Genomic DNA, 26,292 nt, shown 5'->3' with positions numbered 1-26,292 from the left:
GGCTGTGCAGTTTGAAAGGATTCCATTGTCTGGGAAATTTTCTGTTTGAGTGGGCTACTGTGTAGTTTTAGCGGTTTGAAAAACAAGCTAGATAAGATGAACTCATCCTAGGTTTGTTTTAAATGAACTTTTGTTTCATCTGCCAAGAGAGGATGAGAAACGCCTATGAGGCACGGGAAGTTTTAGACAAACTTAATGTAATGGACGAGTTACTACTGCACTGTCTGTGCTGGGGAGGCACAGTGAACCTCAGTATTTCATTCAGCTTATAGTTTGAAGAATTTAAAGGTACAAAGGTGAAACAATATTTTATTTGCAGCGGTGCAATTGCTGAGTAGTCTGCACTGTGCAGATCACCGGTGTGGGGTTGGCTCTGAGCATGCCACAAAATACGTATAATTTTGAGCCTTTAGGGGTCTTGGAGGTCTTAAATATCTGCGCAGAGTTTTGTTGCTTGATGAAAATCTTCCTTATGCTTACAGCTGAGCTAGCTGCATACCCTAAAAACATGCTGGAGAGTAGAGCTATGTCTAAGCAATGTAGTGCTGCAGTACTGGGCTGGGATGCATGATTGCAATATAATGCTGCAAGTTAGTGCTGTAAAAGAGCATAAAAAAATAAAATACAGAATTTGGTGATGTGATGGAAAAAATGCTATTCTTGACTGCTTGAAATCTCATCTAGCCTCAGTGTTAATTTATAGCTGCATAATACTTAGGATGAACACAGAGTAGGGAGTTGTAGGATTTCTGGGACATTCAGCAGCTTTCTCAGTTTCATTAAATATTGAATCAGGAGTTCACTTCAAGCTTTAAGAGAAGAACTTTTGTAATATTTTCAGCCCTGTCACAAAAGTGCTATGTTTCTTGCCATGCTAAGCATTATTTTCCTATTTTCATAAAATTAAATATATTGGGGGGGGTGATTTGTCTTTAGCAGTGAAACATATCAGTTATGAAAGCAGATTGATTTTGATGTAAACTGTCTTAAAAAAAATAAAAAGAATTGGCTGAGTTGTCAGAACTGTTCAGAGTCCATTTCAAAGATAAATTTACAATGTTTTAGCTTTACTACATTTTCCAGAGGCTGAGAAAGGACAAGCATTAGGGTTTTAGGTTTGAGTAATTTAGTTTAAGTGTCTTCACCATTAAAAGTATCAGTTAGGTTAATTTGCTGTTCCTTTCTTTCGGGTCATTTTTCTACCTTTAAAAGCATTGCAAGTGCAAGATGATGGTTTTTTGTTTGTTTGTTTTTTTTTTTCTTTTTAACAATCAGTTTTGCCTGTGTGACTAGGGTAGTTTCCTGAAGTTATACAGTTAGAATATTAGGTGTATGTTAGTTGCATTGTACTTAATTTTATCTTTTTTTTCTGTCTATAATTTTCAGAAACATGTAATGGTGATCAAACATATTCTAATGTTACTTTGAAAAATATTCGCTGTTTCACATGCTTGTTTGTTTTCTGGTGCAACACAAGTTTTTAAATGGAACAAACCTGATTGTGCTTTCTGCTTTGCAGGAAATTTCACTTCTGAGAGCAGACCTGAAAGTTTGTACTAGGCAGATTCTTCGTCTGCCGTGTTCAGTCTGAAGTTTCCTGTAATATTATGTTTTAAATGAATGTTCTTATTTCTGCTTTTTTCATAAAAAAGGGCAAGCTGATGGGGGATAATGTTTACCTGTGGTTAATCTCTGTGTTTTCTTGCTCTGCCTGTGAGAAGCCAGAACATCTGTAATCTCACCTACCCCTTTTACTGCACAAAGCAGAATTGCACAGAGCCAGATGAAAGCTTGACTGCGTACATCGCACACCTACTTTGACTTCAAATTACTACAGTCATCACATAGACAATAATGGAATTTTGTTTTTCTGAGGGGAAAAAAGATATATTTTCCTTTTCATATTAATAAAGAATTCTGTGGGGTATTTTTTTTTTTTATCTATCCATGCTACTGTTGGGCCACATAAGTATAGGAAGGGGAAAAAAAGAAAATATTTCTGTATATTTGTATGCACTTTGCTTGCTTTCCTGGGCCTTGTTGTCTAATTGCTGCTGATGTAAGGTGGCACAGTGGAAATGCGTGTGTACAGCGTTAAGGTTGAAATAAATACTGAAAATAATTACCGTGGAAAGTAACACCTAACCATGGGAAAGTATCCTTCTTATAGAGCAATTGTTAATGGGTGAAGTGAGTTTCTTAACCATCAGAGAGAAAAGCTGGTAAATTCAGGAACTGGTCATCATGTTTCTCTCTCTCTTGAAAGACTGAGCCTCTGAGGAGATATTCTACCTTTCTATTACATTCTACTATGTATATTTTACTATTTCAGTTAAGCCTTCAAATAATTAAACCTGTTGTAACCCTTGTAATTGCATGAGCCTTTCTCTTACATTGCAACAGAATTTTAATGGAGTTGTTTCAAGAACTGCTAATTTTCACTCACCATGCTGTGCTTTTTAGTTTATTGTTTGGTCACCGTGGATACATTTGTTACTTATTGTATTGATTTTGCATTCATCATTTTGAGTTGAATAGAAATACAGAATTGTAATAATAATAGTAATAAAAATCCTAAAAAATGATGTAGTATGTTTATAGAGTAAGCCAAAAGCCAATGAAAATAATAGATTCCTGTTAAGTGTTATCACAGGGAGATGTTTTGTACTTAAGGACATACATACCTACCCCAAAGCAACTTTTGTCTGTATTTATCACCAAGTTAATAATTTAGCATAGGATAAAAGTCAGCTGTGACCATTCTCAGCAGTTCCGAGAGGAGAAATGGTGGGTGGCTGTCAGTGCCACAGCGCCAGTGTTGCGTATCAAAAAAGGGTGCAACAAACCTCCCCTAGTTCTGCTCAATGTGAGGGCTCTTCTGTGGCTAATGAGGTGCTGCATGCTGCATCTCTGGCTTAAAAGGTTGCACTGGCCACTGTTGCCTTGACTCAGTCACCTTGCCGTGACTGCGCCTTCCTTGGCCTGGTAGCGACGGCTTATCCAGTGAGCGCAGTGGCCCCTGTGGCCACCCCTCAGGCTGGGTGGCCACTGTTCAGGTCAGATTGAAAATGCTCTTCACAAGGGGCAGGAGGAGAGCTTTCGTTGCGTATCATGCACTGTACATCACAGTTGTCAAACTGGAGGAAACACTGCAGTGATATTGCAGTTATGGGATGGTGAACATGGGTCCTGCGGGCTCGGTAAACACTGACTGGAATTAAGAGCAAAGAGAATCCTCCACCCCCACCACCCAAAAATCACTGCCCCACACGCCCCCACACTTCACCTCTTGCTGAAGAAGCATAACCCAAAAAAGAACTAAAATTAAAATTTATGAAGGAAAGGAAAGGAAGGGGAAAAAAGGAAAACCTTGTACTTTTCCTTTTTTCTTTTTTTTTCCCTTCCCCTAGCCTCCTCTGAAAACAGTACTGCTTTAAGCAACTTCTAAGTTTTTCTGTTCACATTTTTAATATTAAAGGAAATTAATATATTGGGATGGAAATTAATATACTATGGGGTAAAACATTACATTAAGGGGAACAAACAAACAAGTTTTGCCTGAAAATGCCATCACATTTCTGTTTGTATGGTGGCTGTTTTCATTTTCAATGGGGTTTTTTCAGTCAATATTGTAGAGTGTAGTAATTCATTTGCATACATGCTACTATTCTGAATATGACTTTTTATTTCTGGAACACTTCAAGAGATTCATGCTGGATGAGTCATGGAATAAAAAATACCCCCCACGCCCCAAATCTCACCACACCTTTAAAGAAAACACACATTGTACAAACCAACCAACCAACTGCTGAAACAGGGGGGCTTTTTGTTTCAATGAAAATATTTAGTTGTTACTGGTTTGTTTTTAGAAGGTTGTATTTCCTTCTAGGTTAGGCACTGCAGAGGCCTTTAGTACCATTTTTGTTTGTCTTCATTTAAGGCAGGATGAATCGGTGTTGATAAGGCTGTGCTTTTAAAATGTTTTGAAAAGCACAGATACTGGATTACTAACTATGTTTTATCACCAGCCTTCTGCAATAAGAAATGTAGTTAATATATAATGGATACTGTGTGTGACAGAAGAATTTAGCTGAGCAAGCCAATGTATAGGATCTTGAAAACTGCAGGAGTCTGATGTTTATATTTGGAACATTACAGCCTTCAGGGCAGTGAAGTTCATATCTTGAAGCACTGAATAATCATTAATGCATACATACATAATAACAGCTAAAATAAACCAAAACCTGTTTAAACTTATAGAAACTACTCTGTGCTAGATGGCACCCTTTTAGTTTCTGTTACAGAAACGCTTCATTTAAAATGCCTTTAAATGTATCCAGTATGTTGCCATAAATAAAAGGTGCTTTTGCCATTTCACAGACCAAAAAAAGTCATTCCAACTGTTACCTTTCTTGTGGGTGGCAGAATTGCTCCAAAACCAAAATCAGAATCAATGGCTTCCTGCTTCATTAGAGAAGATTAGATCACAGTTGCTTCAGCTGAAGGTCCTTTAACAGAAAGTGTGTGTGCACTCATGTGCTCACGTGAATCTGTGTCTGTACATATTTTAACTGGGATGACTGTTGAATCTAATCCTGCATGCCTTCCTAACAAATATCTTTCTTCTGTTAAGAAATTAAATATAAGAAGAAACCAGATTTTTAAAATTTTCATCGTGATGCCATGCATCTGTCCATTTTAATTTTTCTTTCCTAAAAGGCTACTCATATAAATTATTTTTATAAAATATTTTAAAATAATGAGAGCCTTTGACTGTAGAAATATAACAAAGTCATATGGCTTCTACCTCTCTATGCCTGTGTGCAAATATCCTTCCATGTTATTTTGATTTTGTTTCATAAGCTAATGGCATTTCTATAAATTCTTGCAATTACAGAAATGTTAATCAGGATACAGGAATCCTTTTAAAGATTTTACCTTTCATGGCACTAAAGAAGATGGTGGTACTTGAAAAAGAAGAAATATATTTGGACTGGAAAAAGGAAATGTTTCAATTTGCTATTAGATCGTGAAAAGTTCTTGAAATACAGTAGAGGTCATAAGGGCTTCAGTTTTTAAAAAGCGAATATTACATGTAATATACTGCAAAGATTAGTTTTGCAGCTGAAATTGCATAGATGATTGGTAACATTCAGAGAAAATGCAGCTAAAGAGGTTGGCTAGAAATACCAAAGCCTGAAGTGTCACAGATTGCACTTGAATTGAATTGCTGGGGATGAAAATGCTCTATTGTAGGCCTAAGTCATTATATGGCAAAGCCACATTCTGTAGGTCAGCCCGTATGCTCAGTTATTTTAGCAACACAATTTTGTGAAATCTACTTAGGGGTGAAAAATCTAATACATGAAGCTGCATTATTGGCGCGCTCATATGTTTAGTTCTCCTTGCCCATTTTGTTGACCACTTCTTTCAGTTCATCAGTTTGAAGCTCATGAACATGTTCCTCTTGTAAATTTTTTTCTTTATGCGTAAGCACAATAAAGAGCTACTGCAATCTTAAGCATGGTATGACTGCTTAAAGTAGTTGGCAAGGGTCTGAATCAAATATGAAATAAGAAAATGCAACTATAATTTCAAATTTGAATTATAAGGACGGCTCATGTTAAAGTTCAATGATTATACACCCTCTCCTCTTGTTAACATCTATGATAATACAGTTCTGTTCTCTTTTGATGTTTAAAATTATATCCATTTAAATATTTTTAGGTTTGAAAAAATGGTAAGACATCTTGAGTCCTTATCTAGTGTTTAAACAAAAACACTTGTTCTTTCTCCTTAGTTTTTTTCTCCTTTTTTATTTATTTCCAACCCTCTCTCCCCCCCACATTTCTACTTTTGCAAGGGTTACATCTGTTTTAAAAAGGTGAGATTAAATCAATCTATTTCTCTTTTTAATAACTCTGCTAGCTGACTGAACCAGTTGTTTGGAAATCATGAGAAATTCTTTCATCACTATGGGATCAGGTTCTGGCTCTATTACCAAGCCAACTAATTTACTCTGTTTTATAGTCCCTGCAGATATCAAAATTTAAAACCATAATGTACCACTTGCTTTTCAAGTAAAGCTTGAAAAGCTCCTGGGGTTTGGTAATGTATAGTATCTTCATCTCTGAAGCAGTTACAGGAGATACAAAGATGAGATTGACCAGGAGTATCTGCTAACTCTGGGTATGGCTGTTTGAAATTTTAGCATATGCTTAGGATCTCAGAGGGCTTTGACTCATATTGGTAATTTTTATTCTATGTGGTGTTTATGTATTCTGTTTATTACAATGCAAACCAGCAGCCTCTTGTCCAATTCTCTCCATCAGAAAACAAGATAGAAACTAAAAAGTGGATTTATGTTAGAAAACCCCCTCTGAATGTTAAAACTGATTTCTTAAGAACAAAGGAAAAAAACTAGGCTTAATTTACTCTTTGATTTTTACTTCATAGTGGCTGTCTTATGTATTTACTTTTATGCTATAATTGAAAAAGCCTATGGACAATTCATTCAAATGAAAGCCATGAAAATTTCCTCAGCTTCTTTTGTTCTTGTTGACCTTGTTTACTCAGTTTGTTTATTATGGAATGTAGTAAGTTATGAAGAAAGAGGGAGATAATTGCTGTGTTTCCCAGTAGGGTTACCCATCATTGCAGTGGGGATCAATATTAAATGAAAAAAAAGTGAAAAAAACCAGTCAAAAAACACAGAAGCTTGACAAGATCTGTGATTCTGAATGCAAAAGGAAGGAGCAGGTAGAGGGGAAGCCAGTCTTGGCACTGCCAGGAATATTAGTGCTCTTCTTGCTAAGCCAAGTAATTTTTCAGTAGTGACCTGAGGGTCCACTGTCTTTATAGTGCAATGTTTAGCAAATTAGTTTTTGTTTGCTGGTATTTACCTTTGATAGCAGATCCACTCACCTCCTGTCAAAACCAGCAATGTAACAGGTGCATGCAGTTTGCCAGATATGTGACTATTATGCAGCAAGCACACTGTTGCTCTGTATTATTACTGGTAAGTTGTGCTGCTGTGAGTAGCAAATTTTTCAACAGTGGTAGTTTCATGGCTCATCTGCTTTTAGATGGCACAGAAAAAAGCAATAACTTTCACTTTAACTACGTAAAACTTTACATAGTCTCCTATTTAACTTTGCAATTCCTGTGTTTGTATAAGACAAATTCTAACAAGTGTATGCATATGTAATGGCATCTTTAGATCCTTTCACTTTTTGTCTCCTTCTGACTGAGGGCACGACAGCCACATGAATATTGATACTGTAAAGCCAAGACAGTGTATTGTTTCTAGTATCCTTACGTACTTTTAGCACTCAAGATACGATGTAATCATTTACAAACATTTGTCTCGCCAGTCCTGACCACAGTCTGTCTACCTTGTAAAATTGGTTGTTTAGTCCTCCTCTCCACACACAGTGCTAGGGCAGTTGCACTAGCCTCCTAGCAACAAATTTACATTCTATTCACTTAAATCTTAGTAGCCCTGAGTAGCTGGAAATTGCATTGGTCAACATGGTATGATTTTTCCCTCACCACTCTTTCTTTATTAAGGAAGGTTCTGAAATAACTCTTTTTCTTTTCAGTTGGGTTGAGGTAAAAATTTTCATCACATTTATAAATTCCCAATGGTTTTCACTTTTACTTTCTTTCTTCGTTATTTCCCCAATCCCTTGCTGTATTTTACAGAATGTAAAAGATATCTTCTTATATAAGTATAGCTGACAAACCTACTCAGTGCTAATTAGCAACCCACCATTTGGGTTCCTATGGACATCTGGAATCTTTTTGGATATGTCTATAGAAAGTACAGAGCCTTGCATAAATGCCTATCTATGGTCAGATCCATGTATATGAGGCGAATATCCTTCATATTAGCATTTAGCTCTACACACTCTAACAACACATGCAATAGGTTACCTTCCCAAAATATGCAGGTTTTCAAGGTTGAAAGAGTCAATGGCCTTAAAGAGGGACATTACTGCACATATGCCCAGATATGCTCCTTTTCATGAATGAACTTACCAAATACAATTAATCAAACACTGAAAGGCTGAAAACACATTAAAAAAATAAAAGCAGCACTGGAAATCTCTCTAGCAATGTAGATGCAATCAAAATTTGATTATGGAAAGCCTTAGAGTGCATGAAATGTATATAAACTCTGCTGGCAGAGAAAGGCAGGCAGGCAGCAAGTGAAGTGCGGTGGAATGCTGGTGCTGCAGCAAAATGGTACTGACAGCACCACCCTTCACAAGCACCCCAAGGTGACTGAACAAAACTGCTCTGTTTTGCCATAGTGACTAACTTGAAGTAGAATTATTATCACATGCTATCATCGACACGCAGGGAAAAAAAATTACTTGTGTAGTCTGAAATTAACATTGTGAATACCATGAATGATGGTGCTATATGTTGCTCTGGACACCCAGACAACTCTACCGATATTAGGAAGAAAACATATATGTGTAGAACATTAAGCTACTTTTACTGCTCATTATTCCATGCTCTGATTTTTTTTTTTTTTTTTTTTTAGAAAAAGCTAAATATATCAAAAATATTCAATGTAGTGATGAAAACCAAAACAGAACTGTCTCAGGTAGGCAGTATTAGGCACTTGTCATTGAAAAATTATTAAGAAACCTTTAGCCTAATAAACCTTAGCCTAACTTCTAAAATATCACTCAGGTTTTTTTTCTAACAATGTTTATTTGATTTCTATAAGTTTTCTGTGCATTTTCAATAGGCAGATTTCTTCACAGGAGTATTCACAAAGATAACATTTGCACGATACTTTATTGTAATTTATCAAGGCAGTTTTTATGTTAAAAGCTATACTAGCACATTTTCAGAAATACAAAACTCACTTTAGATTCATCTGGAAACAGAAATATTGCCATCTGACCTTAATATATAATCAAACGAATTATGAATATTTTGTATCAAATATCTTTTTGAGAGACTCCAGCTGAGCTAATATCTTCCAAATCACAAATATAAGAAGAAATAACGGTAATTCTAAATTATTAGATCTTTCTAGAAGCTCACAGCAACAGATGGCTAATGCTGTTAGAGAATATTTAAAGTAATAAATAAGTTAATCTTTCAAGAAATCTTTGCAAGGTGCCTGTGATGTGCAGATTTCCAGTTTTACAGGTTTGTCTATCTACGTAGCCAACTTCAGTTCTACTAAATAATGTAGAGAGCTGATTTTGGTAGTATGTTAGTTGAAGTAATATTGATGGTTTGTCTGAAAGAAGTTGGGCAGCTTTTGAAATCTGCTGATATACTGGATGTATGGCAAGTGCTAACAGGTACAAAAAAAAAAGCTCTTACTAGTTCAAGAATCTTTCATCCAAAATTGAGCTTTCCTCACTGATACTGTTTCTACTGAGTCAGATCTGTTCTTCAGAGGGAAGGAGGAAGTTTTCAGAAAGTAATTATTATTTGTAATGAGCTGTGGAAAGTGTTGGACTGTGCTAATAGATTTGCTTGAACTCAATTTCATTTACTGGACCTAACATACTGAGAAACTTCCATATTCCCCAGTAAAGTAGGTGTTTCATCTGTGCTGGAAATATTAAACTAGACCTATTCTAATTAAGGTAACTGTCAAATAATTTGTAACAGTTATGTTTAATATCTCAAATAATTTCAAATGTGAATTAAATGCTCTTTAAAATCTTAAATTGATCATCAACAGTGCAGTCAAACTTTGGCAGCAGGTTTGGGGGTGGAGGGCACTGATACGCCCAGCAGCATGGTCACCATACTTGGAAGTATGGATGGAAGCATTTATCCATTTGGGTTGCAGATCCTGTTCAGCAGTTGTTCTCCATATCTTTGAGAGAAGGGGCACTGAATGTGATGGAAATATGAGCTTGGGTAGTTGGATAATTTGAATAATTTGAATTGCATTGGCCTTGTGTGAAGAGTCCCACTTATGGTAAGATGCACCTGCAGGAGGGAACGCAGTGCTGCAGGTCTTGCCATGCCAGAGGAGCTCTGCACATCAGCCAGGGAAAAATCCATCAGTTCCCTTGTCACCTGAGCTTTGATGGTTTCTATAGAATGGCTCAGGAATCAATAGGCAATGAAAGTTACCCTCATTTTTTTTGTTGCTTTTCAGGAAGTGGTTTAAAACCATGAACTTCTTTTCTATAAACTGGCAAACAGCTCTCCACTGCAAATATAGTCATTACTGCTCTTATTAATTTCCATTACCAAATTGTCTATGCCAAATAATATGAGAGTCTTAAGTCAACTGAACTGTTTTGTTCCATGCACTCCAGAGCCCATAGCAATTCTCATTCCTTTTTAAAAATACAAAACCAAACTACCCCCTCTAAGCAGCAACAACAACAACAATCAACTAAAAAAAACACAACCGAAAAACCTTAAAGCTGCCATGACTGTCCTTGTAAGGTTTACATTAGCAAGAAATTCATCTATGCGTATAAGATGGTGGCTTGTAAGCTTTTGTGGTTATGTACAAGTTATGTAGAGTATCTCTTAATTCACGGTAGTCCTATTTAAGTTCTATTTAGTTTCCAGAGGGCAACCTCTCCAGTGACTTGTTGGACTGGGAGGACTTTTTTGTCTCATTAAGGCACATTTTTGGCAATATCATTAAAAAGATCAGGACAATTCAATTAATAGTTTAGTAGTTTATGGTGATTCTCCTTCAGTTAACAGACTCTACACTAGTTAAGCAGAAGAACAGCAGTAAGGAAACTCTGAGGTTCCTTCTCTACCTCCCCACCTCTGCCCCACCCCATCCTCCCCCGCTAGCAGAAGAGGCTTAACATTTTTATTAGAGCATCATCTCATACAGTTCTGTTAAAGTTTGTGACCGCAAATCATACCAAGCTATCGTTTCTGTGGGTTTGTAGCTCAGCCAGAAAAAGCTGCATGTGGAAGAAGCTCATTTCTAGTCTGCAAGATTTTAACATTTGCAGTTGTGTGTCTGGAGCTACTGAATGGACATATATTAAAATTGTATATGGATAATAGTTTCTAGTGACAAGGAAACTGCTTTGAATGTGTCATTTTGGAAAGGCCAAAAAGCATTATATTGTAATAATAAATAGCAAATTTGAAATTTACAGTGAATTTTAGGGGGAAAGAGACAAAATGTTACACTAAATCATGCCTGATAAGAGGCCATTGCCCATGCTGTTAGAGCAAGAGCAATAATTAAAAAAATATTCTCAAACATAGATTTCCATGAAAAAAAAGATTTAAGAGTTTCTACTCCCCTTGGGTGCGTATGCACATCTACTGCTTTACATGTTTTTTTCAGTGTGTGGTAGCCCTCCAAGAAGGAGCTTATGCCACCTTTTCCTAGCTTTCAAAGAGCAGGAAGAATCCTGAAATCATGGGAGGTGACGAACCTAACATAAGGGGCTTTCTAGTCATAATCTTTTTTGTTTGTTTGCTTGTTTTTATTTTATTGGATTTTGTTTGGGTTTTGCTTGGTTTTTGTTGTCCATTTGTTTGTTTTTAATTGGGCTAAAACCAACTTGCATCTTCAGAGGAAGTTGTAGGGAAACACTGAAGGGTCTTATTGATTCAAGAATATTCTGATGGGAGCCAAATTCTCAGCTTATACTTGCAAGAGCAAGTGGTCTATTCACTTCAAGTTATCAGACACTGATAACTTGAAAATACTGAATTGTATTTTCTCAGTCTCATTTTGCTGTTCTTGGGTTTCCGTCAGTCTTGATAGTCTGAGTTTACCAATGCTTGGTCTTGGCAAAGCTCTACAAAAATATGTCAAACAATAGGGCTACCTAAATGTGAACTCTTCATTGTTTTCTTTTGTGTTCCTGCTGCAATGTTCTTTTACATGCAACCTTAAGAACTTTGTAAGAGTTAATACACTGGAGGATTAACCTTGGATATAGAGATTCATTTTGCTGTTAGTACTTTTGGAACTGCAAATACTCATGTAGCTGAACACCTGAGTCATTTGATGCTTTCTGTGAACTTAAATGGTCAGTTAAGCGAGAAATAGAATGTAATTTTTTTTCACATGTGGTAGCAACAGAATCTACATAGCAACATGAAACAACTGTGTACTTCTCAATGTATCTTAAGTATCATTTAGCTGTCTAAAGAGTGTAACAAAGAAATCCTGTCACTCCCCATTTAAATTTTATCTATATTTAGACAAGATTACCACATATTCTCCCCAAACCCAAGTGAAGCAGAATAGCCAGAAATACAGGTTTGCGGAGTCTTTTCTCAGATGATAAATCAAATCTTCCTACAACACATAAGCAAAGGTAACAGATCTGTGAAGCTACAGATATCTTGTGTACGACTTAGAGGAGCAGAAACTGTAAGGTCCCAGACTAATGCAGATACATAGACACAAGGACTGCGCTGGTATCAGGGGACTGAGGCTGAAGAAGGATGTGCGTATCTTAAATTTTGTCATGGTTTGGCTCACATTGCTGAAATTTTCTCAGCGTTTCAGATTAACACACCCAAAACACTGCTGTGAATCAGGTGATCTATGCTTAGTTGCAGCTCTAGATCTGTAAAATTGGCTTGAGGTTAAGCTTTGGAATGCAACTCTTATACAGGCAAGCTGTGTTTGGTTTCAGGTTTCTTAGAAACTTGCATGCAAAATTACCTCATTACTTGAATTGATACGTCTAATTAAATAGATTCAGTGCACTGCAATAGTTGTCCTTTAGTATTACAGCTCAAACTAATACCCAGTGTAACTCACCTTAAGATACTGGAATTATATGGGGAGATAGGCCTCTTTTCTCAGCACACCGTCTTTTTTCAATAAGATTATGAGAGTTTTTTAATGCAATTTCTAGATGCATTAAGTATGTTCTTGTTGCTGGAATCATCCTAATTTTTTTAATGATGTTATATCAGAGAAAAAAGATGGAACTCTTTGTCCATCTTTGACAATATGCTTAGAGTATCTTCATTTTCATCTGATGTTTATAGTTTCATCATGCATTTCTCATGTGATGTGTCTTGGTATTTTGTGGGTTTGTTTTGTTTTTAAAGAAAGCAGTGCCAAATCCTGGATTATGCAAATGATTTCTCCTGTATATGGTGATGTGGGTCAAGTATTTGGAGTTTTGATTCATCCTTCAAATTGAGCACCCTTGGTAAATTTTTTATTCCTTTTGAATAGAATAGCAATTCTTTTTGTTTAAAAACCATTGTTATGGAACATTTAGAAAGTTTAATCAGATAGAATTACGTAAGTAAGAGATGGACCCCAATTCTGCATGCAAAAATTAAAAAAATAATTAACTTTTCCTCATGTCGTTTCACTGATGTGAGGAATTGGAATAGATAAATATGTGCAAAAGTATTTGTAGGACTGACGTTTGTCTGTGGTTTAGCAAATCCTCGCATTTTTATAGCAATATGACAATTGGTTGGCTCACTTCACTGGTTTAATATAGTTTCATTTGCTTGGAAATGTATTGTAAGATTACCTTTTATGGAAAGCAAAGATGATTACAGTATGTGAGGTTTCCTTCACTCCTTAGCAGTAGAGTGGGAGGATAGGAGGAGGGATTCAACTTGTCAACACATAGTTCCGTAGAAGGCTCTCTACACTTGCATTGTCCTTCTAGCTTGTCAGATTTTGTAATGTTCTTCTGATCAGATTAATATACCATAATTAATTAAAATTCAAAGTGTTAGGTTTTGTAGAGGGAGTGACTTACTCATCTCGAGTAATAAAAGCATACCGAGAAACTACTTGAAGCACTTGGTGTGTAATTCAATTAGATAAATGTCTGTTGCCTAAATTGAGGGGATTACTTTTCTATTTTAGTGTGAAAAAGTAATAAAAATATTAGGAAAATATAAAATAATGTGATGCAAAGAAGTCAAATGATGATTAGGTCTTCACTCTGAATAGTTCAAGCAAGGAAATACAATGACTTAACATGAGTCAGAACAAACATATATATGTAGCATACTCAATAACATCTGGAATTATAATAGATAGACTTAGCATTATGAAGATACATGATCCTGATCCTTCTGATCTACATGGATTATCAGAAAAGTCTGCACAGGAATTTTTCTCTTCTTGGTCCTCTATTCTATTGTGTCATGGTTACAAGGCCCAGTAGAAATGCCTTTCAAAAACCACATTTCCTTTAGTATCTCTCAAATAACTGTGTAATACAACAGAATTGAAGTTAGTTCTTCCATTTTATTTTGCCTTTCTATCAGAGAAAGCGTTAAAAAAAAAAAATAAAATATGTCAACTGAGGCTTTTTTTTTCATGTAGAGTGAGTTTTAGTGTATTGTGCCCAAGACTTGATTTTTTTGAGCACCTTAGGAAGGAGGTAGATGAAAATTAGTCTTTGAATAGAATGAATTGAAATTTTTGAGGTATGTTGTTTTTACACTAGGCCTGTTTCTAGATTTACATTTATTTCAAGAAATACTGAATATTAATAATAATGCTGAACATTAATAATTGTGAAGGCAAAATCAGTGAATGTCTAACCTGAGTTTGTGATACACACAAAGTAAAATATTAATAGCTATGTAGGGTTATAAGTAAATATTTTGAACAGGGTGAGGTTGTATGAGATGAATGGAGCTACCTAGAGAGTTATTTAAATGTTTTATATCACTTACCTGGGTGTGATTCCTGGGACAGGGGCTGTAAAATTTTAAGATACCTTGATAGAGGACCAGAACGCAGCTAGGCTGACTGATGAGCAGGCCAGGAAAGGTACTATTACTTTGGCTTTTATCATATTTCTTTTTCTTTAGAGGTGGTTTCAGGTTGTTCCTGACCTCTGTAAAATTGCAGATGAATAGTATTTGTCCCTTCAACCATGACTTGCTATCCCTAACCAGCAGTGAAATCTGCACATTAGTATGCTGACCATTCCTTGCCACCTTCTATACACCTGCAGGGGGTGGTTTTCACTGGGAAGTTTTTGTTAGTTTGTTTTGTTTTGTTTTTTCTTTTAGAAATTTGCCCATATCAAATGGTAACCAAGATACAGAGGACACCAGCCTGAACTTTCTGTTTACAACTACAAGCTCTATGGTCGACACGGGAAATCTTGTAGCAAAATCTCTGTCAGAACATATAAAATCTTCTTTGCTTTTTGCATGAGCAAAAAGTTTTGAGTAGAGTGAATAATAATGTGGATTTATCATGAAATAATTTTATGTCACATGGAAGTAAGAAGGAACACCTGGATAGGATACTCAAAAGCTGAAAATCGTAACTAACTTCATACAGCTTAAAGAAATATGAACATATTATTGGGTTAAGTTTGCATTTTTTAGCCAATAGTTTATGCTGCTTTACAGAAAACTCTTATATGTACTTGTGTAAATGTAATGGGATTGTAATCAATAGAATTATCCACGAACAAGCACAGTTTATTTAGCCAGAGGCAGGGATTCCCATTCATTAAATCTGCGGAGGACAAGCCTTTATCTATTTCCATAGATGCAGCCTGAAGCATCCAACATGTCATGGATTAGATAAATTGGGCTTGACGTGCCTGTGTTTCCGGAAAATAGGACAAAAATTTCTTTTGTCCTTTGTGTCTTGTCTGCAAAAGCAGTAGTGTTTTTCACCTATAGAGAGTAACAGGAGAAAATTTTACTTCCTTGAAAAACTTTTTTAAAATTATAGGTGTGTTCTACATAGAGATTTAAAAAAATGGAACTGCCAGCATTTTCACAAGTATCAAGAGGACAGTCAACCTACTAACTGCCATGTATTCCAGCTCTCAGAGCATTTGCCTAAATCAGCTCCATCAGGTGTAAGCTTGCCAAAATTGAAGTTTCCATAGCCCTTTTTTATAAATAGCCATTTTGTTAGAACTTCTCCACAGTAAAAGAATGTATTCAGTTCCCCAGAAAAACACTAGCCCTGAGGTCAAGGGATTTTTGTAGCGTCTGGAAACCCAAGCTAAATTCCTTCGTGAAGTGAATACATATTTACAAAAATCTAAACTGCTCCAAAATGGGATTATTGTGCAAGTGTCCCCAGTCAGTCAACAGCCAAACTACTGGAACATTTCCCTGAGGCACTGAGGACTTACAGAGCAGGCTTCAGTACCGGCCTTTGATTAAAATACAAACTTTTAAAAAGATTTTTTTTACACATATATAGGTGAGATCCACACATAGATCTACAGAGAAGATAAATTGTGACAGAACTTTGCTACACAGAAAAACCCTTAAATTTTTACTGTGTTTTCTCTCCTTCTCCACAAGCAATTGCATCTTAGCAAGGCATCAGCCAAAATTGCATAGAAAAATAGTTATCATCAGTTATTCCTAACTTTGTGATTGCAGTGGCATGTGCAACCCCAAAACCTGATTCAAAGGAGACAGGATTATTATTTCTTACTAGCATAAAATATGACTTCAAACTGGTCCTTTATGACAGAGAACAAAGAAACAGTTTTATATAAGTGAATTCAATATAGTCTCTTTTGTCATGTTTTCTGTGTTGCAGAAGGGTCATGGCTGGGATCTGTTTGTGAGAATGAAGGTAGCCTGTTTGTGCAGTGGAGCATGTAGATGTTCAGGGAGCCAGTTGAACTCTATTATTTCATGCCTTTGGAATTTGTACTTTTTTTTTTCTTTTTATCTGCCTAAAATATTAATAAATTTGATTTCTTTTGGAGTCTCACCAAGAACTAGATATTGACATCTCTGAATTCTGATGCTTCAGTGTGCCACCATAGACACTGTGAGGAGCTCATTGTGCTATACGAATTTGCAGGACCACAGTCTTCCTTTCTCTGATTTGTAGGGAGTTCAACTCCACAACATTAGTATATGTGGGGTAATAGTCTTACAAAACACTATATAAAATATATTCATGTGATCTTTGTTGTAGATAGAAAAAGCAATATTTACTTCACTAGTACTAATGAAATGTTCTTAATAACCTTTATAATTAATATTGCATAATGTTGTGGTTTGGGATTTTTTGTTTGTTTGGTTTTGTTGTTGTTTGTTTGCTTGCTTTTTGCTTACACTTCTTGCATATAGAGACTTACTGGTTTATGGAGTAGCTATTTTCTTGTTTGCACAATCCCACAGCATTTTGATGGAAATAAAAACATTTTATCATTAGGTGTGAATTATTACCTAGAAACTTTTTTCCAGCGTATCATGTGACACATATTTATCTCTGCTTAAAAAGAAAAAAAAAATTGAATTGCACAAGAGCAGCATGTGATTGCACTAAATAATGTTTGGCAAAGATGTATTTTGTAGATACAAGAGAACTACACAACTATTACTATTTAAGAATGTTATAACAAGTCCTATTTAAATGTTAGTAAAACTAAATTTGTGACTGGATATAGAATTTCTGTAGGACAACAGTTTAATTGATTCTGGCCAACACTCAAATTTCTCCCACTGATTTCCAGCATCCCATTCTTTTATTTCCATTCTTTCTTCGCCTGCTGTCTTCTTACTTTCCCTTCTTTCTCCTCCCCTTTTCCTTCTCCTAGATTTGATGTAAACTCTTTGCCCTTAGCATCATCTTCAGGGTTTTATGCTCTATCAGCACCTGCTCTCCTTTCGTTGTTGATCCCTTGCTGAACTCAAAACTGTACTACAGTCCAGAACTGCTAAATATTTGCATCCCTAGTTTTTGTCAGACAGATGAAGAATGGCCGAACAGTTGATCAGTACAGCAAAAAGGTTCTAAGCAAATCAGTGAGGATCTTCAAATTCCTGATGAATTCCTCACATCTTCATGTTGGAAGCCTGTTATTTTGTTAGTGTGCATGCTTTTGTCTGCAGCAATAGCTGTAATTAATCTGAAATTTTCAGCAGTGGGGCAAGAAAACAACATCTGATTTCACTTCTCCACTAAGACAGTGATGTAAGCTGATCTCTGCTGCTTAATGCTGAAGGGACTGACGCTAATCTAATCATCAAGTACTCAGGTAGTACTTAACAGAAGATAGGGAGATTTTTCTGTCTGCAGACTATAAATAGTGCTCTTTTTTACTTATGTTTTTTTAATTGCCTGCTGATGCAAATCCAGACTATAGTCATTTCTGTACACAGTGCATGTGTGCTTTGAGATGGCATAAAATTCTGTTCTAGTAAGGTTCAAACTTAACAGTTAGCTAAACATTTTATCTCTCTCTTTCACTGTCTCTGTGGGGACAGCAGACTGCCAAACATTGTCTATTTTTTCTTTGCTTCTCAATACAAAGCATGGGTTGCCTGCTAGGATAACTTCAGGTTTGCACAAACTTCTTTTTCCAGAAAGTCTTGGTCACAAAGCCTCAGGCTCTTGCTTTTTGCACAAACAGCTCTGCCTCCTGAGGATTGAGCTGGTTTCATTTCATTAAAGTACAGTAGAAGTTTTATGAAAAGTAATAGGTTAGGGTTTAGAGACAATTGGGTCACATGATCAAATAGACTTTTTTTTCTGGTTTTACCTCCTGAGAAAGAATGATTTCTGTTTTGGTTTAGTTTTCTTTAAGAACTTCAGATATTTCATTCAGATTGGGAATTAAGATTTTTCATTGGTGGGAAAAGTTCCTGACTCAAATAACTTGATGTATTTTTAATTTAGGAATGCATACAGGAAAAGTGATGATACAATGTATAATTTATCTTGACAAGTATCGTTCAAGCCACCATGAACTGAAAAGTGCTTTATGTCCAGAGCATTTTGTGAATCAAAATTTTTGAGACTGTGATAGTTTCTGATGTATTGTGCAAGCATTTATGTCTTTACACATAGGAAAGAAAAATGAAAAATATTGTTTTATTTGAATAATATGCATTTTGTCATATTATTAGTCTGGCCCATGTATGCATTTCTGTGTGGTTAATTCAGAAGGGGATCATGGTCCAGACTGTGCAATGCTGGCATAGATTGACAGGTATTTTCATGTCCATCATTGTGTGCTACCTGTAAGTCCAAAGGCCAAGTGTAGCTACAAAACCATAGACTCCCAATGCACCTCTCTTCTTCCTTCCTTCCCTTGCACTGTCTCTGTAGAGCTAATTTTGACCAGGGCAGACCTTGCTCGTTTTGCTTGGATTCTGCTGTCCTTGTCCTAACTCAATCACTTTCCAAAGTTGTTCTACCTGTTATTCAGTAAAGCAGCAGAGGTTTGACAGCTACCGGAGAAGTGAAGTGATACTCTGGAAACGTGCAATAACTGTTGGCATTAAGTTCCACTTACTCTTGCACTATACAGTTACAAATGTGTAAAAACACACTTTCCAATGAATTATTAATGCTAAATGGCATTATTAGTGCTAAAGAAGATGCATTGTTGCACAGCACTATCTTTATAGAGTTTACTAGTGGAGTGTGTCCATTTCATAATATTAGTTATATATTTGTCTCAGTTGTATGCTTGTTTCATTTAAAGTGAAGACATGAGAAGTTAATTGTTATTTCTTTCCCAGGCATGCTTTTAAAAAATGGCACTTTTAAAACTGCTAATATATTCATCATAAAACCTAAAAATTCTTTGCAAATCTGTTTGCAATACAATGTTCTTCTGATTAATAACCCTTGGAAATCTGTGCTCATTATACCATAAACATGACCTTTATAAAAACATCAGAAAAATCCAACTATAGAATATGCCAGATCAAAGACTTTTTAAATGTCAAAAAGTGTAAAGCTTTAAAATTTATGTGATTTTTATAATACTTGGCTGAGGCTTGTATTTTTACTTAATTTATTTGTTTATGGTGGAGTTTTTTTAAATCTTTGTGGTCAGAATCTGCTGAGAGACTGTAACCTTGGGAGAGAACACTGGGATAAGTCTTAATGCCCTTCAGCAGCTTCCTCCCAGTCATTCAATGTTTAGATCCATTTGGTTTGTAGAAACATTTTTGCTGGACCTGATCTGGTAAGATCTAATATGTCTCCAGTAGAGGCTACAACCCACCCAACCTCCCTGCCCAAGCAGGGTCATCCTAGAGCACATCACACAGGATTACGTCCAGATGGTTCTTGAATATCTCCAGTGAGGGAGACTCCACAACCTCTCTGAATCACTGTTCCAGGGCTCGATCACCTGCACAGTGAAGAAGTTCTTCTTCATATTCAGGTGGCACTTTCTTTGCATCAATTTCTGCCCGCTACCTCTTGTCCTATTTCTTGGCGCCACCGACCACAAGAGGCTCCATCCTCTTGACACTGTCCCTTCAGACACTTGTATACATTGATGAGGTCCCCTTTCAGCTGTCTCTTATTTTCTGGCCTGGCATTGCTACATGGTGGTAGGAATGTTTCTGTCCATTTCTAGGCAAGGCAGGATTTTCACTTCCTTGGATTCACTTTCTGACTAAAGAAAGTAGGAAGTAGTATAGAACATGAGCAGTGGGGGAAGGAACTGTAGAATAGAGCTGGGAGTACATAGTTTGCCAAAAGAAAATAGTGCATGTGGACTCACTGGTCAACTCATCTTCCCTCTAGCGTTTATGGCAGGGAAGGAATAACAGGTTTTGACATTGTCTTTGCTTACTGTGAGATCACTCAAGTCTAAGTGAAAGTACTTTCAGTTCACAATGATATTACAAGCAGAGAAGGATACTGTAGTGCTCAGAGCACTAAATTTGGAGACCTAGAGCTCAGGTCCTTGGTCTGCCACAGATTCCTGTGTAAACTTTGCGCAGGAGAATTATGCTGTCTGTCCAAGGTTCCTAGCGGAAAAATGCAGATAATCTCTTGCCATGTAGCAGTGTCCTGAGAATTAATACTGGAATTGCATGGATAAAAATAAGGCTGCTGGGTATTTAATATTTGATTTTGTTTTGTAAGACAAATGGAAATTAAAAGCTCCTCCATTCTCAAGAGGGAGAAGAGCTAAGGTTCGTGGGTATTCTACTTTGTGTTCTCTGAAGCCATGACTGTCAGTCTTGGGTTGGTACTTGATATGGGCAGCTGGTAATAAGCATGGTGGTCAAGTTGGACAATTTCTCATTGCTTCCTTCTACCAGAAACAGCCAGAACTTTACAGAAAGTTGAACATTCATTTTGGATCATTTTATTTTCAGTGATCCAACAGCTTCCAATAGTGGAAAAAAAAAAGATCCAAATTTGTCTGACCAACAGCAGTAAAAGCCCAAAGGATTCTGAAGAGCTCAATTAGGTAGGTCATGTTTCTGAAATAAAAAGCTTAGTTGCTGCCTTTGTGCAATTTAAAATCCATATAAGATGTGGCCCATAGTGAGTTAGAGGAATTCCTTGCTTGACAGTATTAAGTACTGAAGTTCGGATCATTGTCTTTCAGTAGGTGTTATATAAAAAAAATAAATATTTTATTTGGTACAGTGTTTTCTTCAGTCCATAGCATATTCTAGATATGGGGTGAAAGAAGTGATATTGTTGACATTATTGTCCCTGTGGCCTGAGGTGGGTAGGGTCTGCACAGTGCTGAGCAGTGCTGATCCTATTCCAACAGGCTGGACTTCATTGTAAGCTGGTCTCACCTGTCTGTAATGCACATGAGTAATAGTAAAGGAACAGGAGGGAATAAGGTAATAAAAAGGGAACACATACCTAAGCTCGTTTAGCAAAATAAAGAAAATAATGACAGGAAATAATGGATATCAGAGTAATCATGAAAATTTGTCTCTGCATTTTCCTGGTCCAGCATCATGATAGTAGTTTCACAGGATTCTATATAATGAAAAGAGAAATATACTCCCCTGTACATCTAGAGGAGTACATTTTCCAATCAAAATTCCTGTATTGGGATATATGATTTTATGTTTTCAAAACTCTAGTATCCATGAAAGAAGACTTTAAAAAAACCCTATGATGCATAGGGTTCTAAAACTAATAATAAAGATAATAATAATTCTTTTTCCAAACTAGCTCAGTTTGGAGGAATCACAGAAAAAATACTGTCTCTAGACAAAATAATACTTTGAATAGCAGCAAATGACCAGAACTAATTCAAACTTTCCAGGTGAATAGTGGATATGTTGAAAAATGTTGCCTAAAAATAAACAGTGGGTACTTACTGGTGCCAAACTGGAAGAGGTTTACTTTATGAAAAAAAAAAAAAGGAAGGGAAGAAAAGATGGAAAGAGATTTGAAAGTATTTTTGTAATGAGTCATTTTGAATTGTTTGGGTTTGGATGTTTGAAATTTGCCAATATTTAAATAACAAAAATGGTTAAGTATCCAAATAGGAACTATAGGATGTCATTTTGGTTGAAAGAAAAGTTTCATCTGACACAATGGTGGTTTTTTCCTCCCTAATTGTCTTTATTTTTTGGTTTGGCCAGTGAACTGAAAAAATCAATTACTCACAGATCTCCACAGCTGAGACAGTGTTGCATTCATCCTCTTCAAAGTGACTAGCCACTGTTAGCATTGCTAACAGCAAAACCTCTGAAAGGAAAACTTGTATGGCCACACAGCACACTTTACGCTCAAACTGTCTCAGGAGAGTCAGCAGCATCAAAACTGGTGTGGTTGGAGCCCCCTTTTGAGGGCTCTTCTTTTCTAGTGGGTTTCAAATATTTAATACAGTCTTTTTTTTCTTTTTTTTTCCTGAAACTAAGAGGGATTATATGTAACAATATTGTGTTTAAATGGGGATATCCAAATTTTTAAAATATTTTTGAGATTATTATATAATGAAAACACTCTCCAAAAAGTCTGTGAACAATGCAGAAGCCAAAAAACACCTTAAAATCCTGATTTCCCCTTCTAAAAAAAAAAAAAGAAAGAAACAAACCCCAAATACGCGCAAAACAAAAGCCCGTACAAGGATCTAAGTTCTAACACTATAAATGTTCAGAACTTAGATTTTCTGAGCAATAAATTCTCCAGAGGCACAATGTCACTTGTTTACACCTAATCTCCTTTCGATCTATATGGAATAATATGTAACCTATTAAAATAAGTAGTTTAGTGATTAGGTGAGGCTCATTTTGCCATGTCAGGTTAGATCATTAGTACTACATTTATGGAACTGAATTTACCTTTAAAGGGACATTACAGCAGTTTTTAAGAAAAGTATCTGTTAAAAAAGATGAAGACTATCATACAGTGATAAAAGGGAGTACCTTAGTGACTAGAGGCCATGACAGATTACATTAAGCTATTTCCTAAAAGCCAGATTTACATTTCGTGTTGCATTGTCTCTGTTATATTTCAAAGAATGTTATTCTTTTGGTTTTGGATGTCTTAAAATTTCCGATTTTATCAAATTCTCTGAAGACATAAATGTGATATCCAATAGTTTACATCAATATTCAACATCACTGGCCTACTATTCTTAAATGCCTGTGACTTTATTGTCTTTTTGAAGAAAATCCTTCCAACTATACCTTTTCTTTGACCCACTGACAAACTTAATTCATAATGAATTAAAAATTCTAGCTGATGTTGAGTTATCCAAATGTAGGTTTATGTACATTTGTAAGCTAGAACATGAGCTCCCCACATATCTCTTCCCTTTTATGTTTTAAAATAACCTGAGTCAGTGTTCTTGAAAATTTTCTAGGAAAAAATCCTGGTTTGGATTCGGCTTTCTAGGATACATTTTAATGTTTACTGCATGTGAACTGTCAAGTATTAGGATCCTATATAAAAAATATTAATGATATCTTTTGAAGTCATCTTTTAAAACTACCTAAAAGTTAACTTTTAAGTGGTGTTTTCCTGAGTTGTCCACTGAGTCATACCAGCTGAAAGGTTCTCTGAGCTTCTGCCAAGGTAAAATGTGAGTATTGTTTTGAACTCAAATAAGTTATCATGGAAATATTGAGAGAGGTGTGGGATGGGGTGGAAAACATGGAAATATCCATATCTTGGAGAAACCATATTATTATCCTGCAAACCAACTCAGACTCCAGGAAGGAAGGGAAATTGTAGTTTAGTGTCTTTGTGGTATTCAAAATGGCTGTACACATGGCCAGAAGGAAAAAATTTCAAAGTAACGAGGAATGATAATGGAATTCTGCAGAGATTTGCTTTTTCACTCAGTGTTTATGGTGGTAATAGCGATAGAAGAACTGCAAAAGATTTAGATTAATGGGGTATTAGTTTAGGAGTTCCTGCCCAGTTTACATACCTCTAAGTTCCAAATGCATTGCAAAAAATTATCTACATTTTTGTGTCTGCAAAATCTGGGCTAGCTTCTTCCTTAGGAGAGACTATTTGATAACAGATCTTGTGATTCCTTTTCTGGAAACTAGACCTGCAGTTGAGTTTAAAAGGATTGGGAATGAGAGTGTGCATGAGGAAAAACTATGCAGGAAAAGATGTAACATATCTTTCTCTATAGCCAAGTTACAAAATATAGCAGTATGTAGTAGCCAAATTGTTGAGCTGTTTATTAGGGAACTTGAGGAACAGGGATCTTGATCTCCTTGAGACAAATTAAGGAAACTTGCTTTTTCTTTTGTTTCCTTTGTGCATATTCAGTCTTTGTGGTTCCCTTAATCCAGATTTCAGAGTCAGTACTTACAGCTGTTTATACTCATTACCTAGAACTGATCCAAGGAATATTTCAGGTGAACTGGGCACAAAAATTTACATGGGAAGATTTTTTATCAGTAAATGCTATTTCACTGAAAGCAAAATTTCTGCCAGAAGGTGTTAAATTTTTGTAAAGAACTGTGACCCCCAAAAAAATCTCTGAGATCAAAACTTTAGCATTTTTAAGATACATGGTTTCTTTTTTTTTGATATGACTTCTCATTTTTAAATCTATTCTCAATTCCATAGTGAAACATGGTTTTTAAAGTCACAATGGGGGGGAGGGACAGGATGGATGCAAATATTCATACACATTATGACTCAAAACAAATAAAATATGGCAATTTCTTGTGGAATGCACAGTTTGAGGTGGAACTTGCAGGAATCATCTGTTCATCTGTTTTTGTCATATTCCCTTGGTTTAGGCAAGAAAGGTGTTGTGGTGATGAAGTTCATATCACTGGTGGTTTCAGAAGGAGAACCACTTGACTGAGGTCTGCCACCAAGAGCATGAACCTCATGCTGGACACATGGTTTTGTACCATGTAGGCTGTCTGTGCCTAGAACATAACATTGTATTGCAACCCAGATTACCTAGGGTAGGGAAAAATGTCTAGTCTCAGCTGGAGACACAGAACTGCATCCATATGTAAAAATACACAGTTTGGTTGATGCTGGGGAAGTTCTCAAAAACTGTCTCAATGTGATATAGGAAGTTGCAAAGATTTGTGGTGAGCTTTTCTTCAAACTTGTATGCTCACACTTACCTTGGATGTATTGCCACTGCCTCTGTCCAAGAGATTGTCTTGCCTGTGTTTTAAATTGCCTGAAAATTGAAGAAATTAATGATTGCTTCAAATTTGGTCAAAATGCTGAGCTACTTAATCTTCTAAGTTGTGTTATGCTTGTGCTTCCTACAAAGAAAATTAAGGTAAAAATATTAACATAAACTTCTCAAATGTCTGAATGTTCACGTCCCATTTAAGATTTGATGCCCTTTTCTCTTAAGAGTTTAGTGTTTAGACTATGGTATCAGTAACTTGTAACACTGGAATTAGAAAATACATTAGTAACCTCCCATTTTAAGTAATTGTAGCACCCTACTTATAAAATGTAATTACATTTGGGGGGGGGACTATCTTGAGTCAGGCCATGCATGCATCTAGTTTTTGACAAGGTTGTCTATGTGAACTTCAGGTAATAATAACACAGAGCACCAAGCACAGGCTGTGGAAAAAAAACATCAGTGTGGTGGGATGTTATCCTAATTTTGTTGGTCAATGTTACCCAAACCTTTCTGGAAGGAAGTTTGTGAAAAGACTGACATTGAACCTTCATCTTCATTTTGTTGATCGGCAGTGTTCCTTGTGCATAGGGAAATCTATAGAAGTCTTTGTGTAGAAGCTTATCATACAGAACACCAAAAGAGTCTTAAGTAATTGTTATGGTTCCTCGCTGAGATCCAATGTTCAGTAACACTTGGAATTTATCTGTGTATGCTCTTCAAGAACTCTTCCCAGTGGGCTTCTACCCCTCTCTATCACTCTGCTAATGGATTAGGTGGGAAATAGTTAACGTTGGTATTCTCAAAGGTTGTCCAAAGGTTCATCAGTTAAACTGAGTCACAAAAATGGTTTCCATTGCTTCAGTTTTTCTGCTGTGGATTCTAGACTACAACTCTGTGCATGTCAAATGGAAATAAAAGCTAATTTTTTCAACCATAAACATTAGAGAATTTCTTGCAAGCAAAACCTCAAATTTCATGATGCCTCTCACATGCTCCAGCATTAAGGGACATG

General features: G+C 36.1%; 1 protein-coding gene across 4 annotated transcripts in view; it reads left to right on the top strand.

Annotated features, from left to right (window-relative positions):
- Window positions 1–26,292, top strand: part of ZNF385D (zinc finger protein 385D) — a 406,892-nt gene that overhangs the window by 250,906 nt on the left and 129,694 nt on the right. The gene's annotated exons all lie outside the window — the stretch shown is intronic.

The sequence above is a fragment of the Corapipo altera genome, unplaced genomic scaffold (assembly GCF_003945725.1).
Source record: "Corapipo altera isolate COAL_440 unplaced genomic scaffold, ASM394572v1 44, whole genome shotgun sequence".
NCBI lineage: Eukaryota > Metazoa > Chordata > Aves > Passeriformes > Pipridae > Corapipo > Corapipo altera.
Note: the sequence above shows the minus strand (reverse complement) of the source record. Positions and strands in the feature narration are given on the sequence as shown.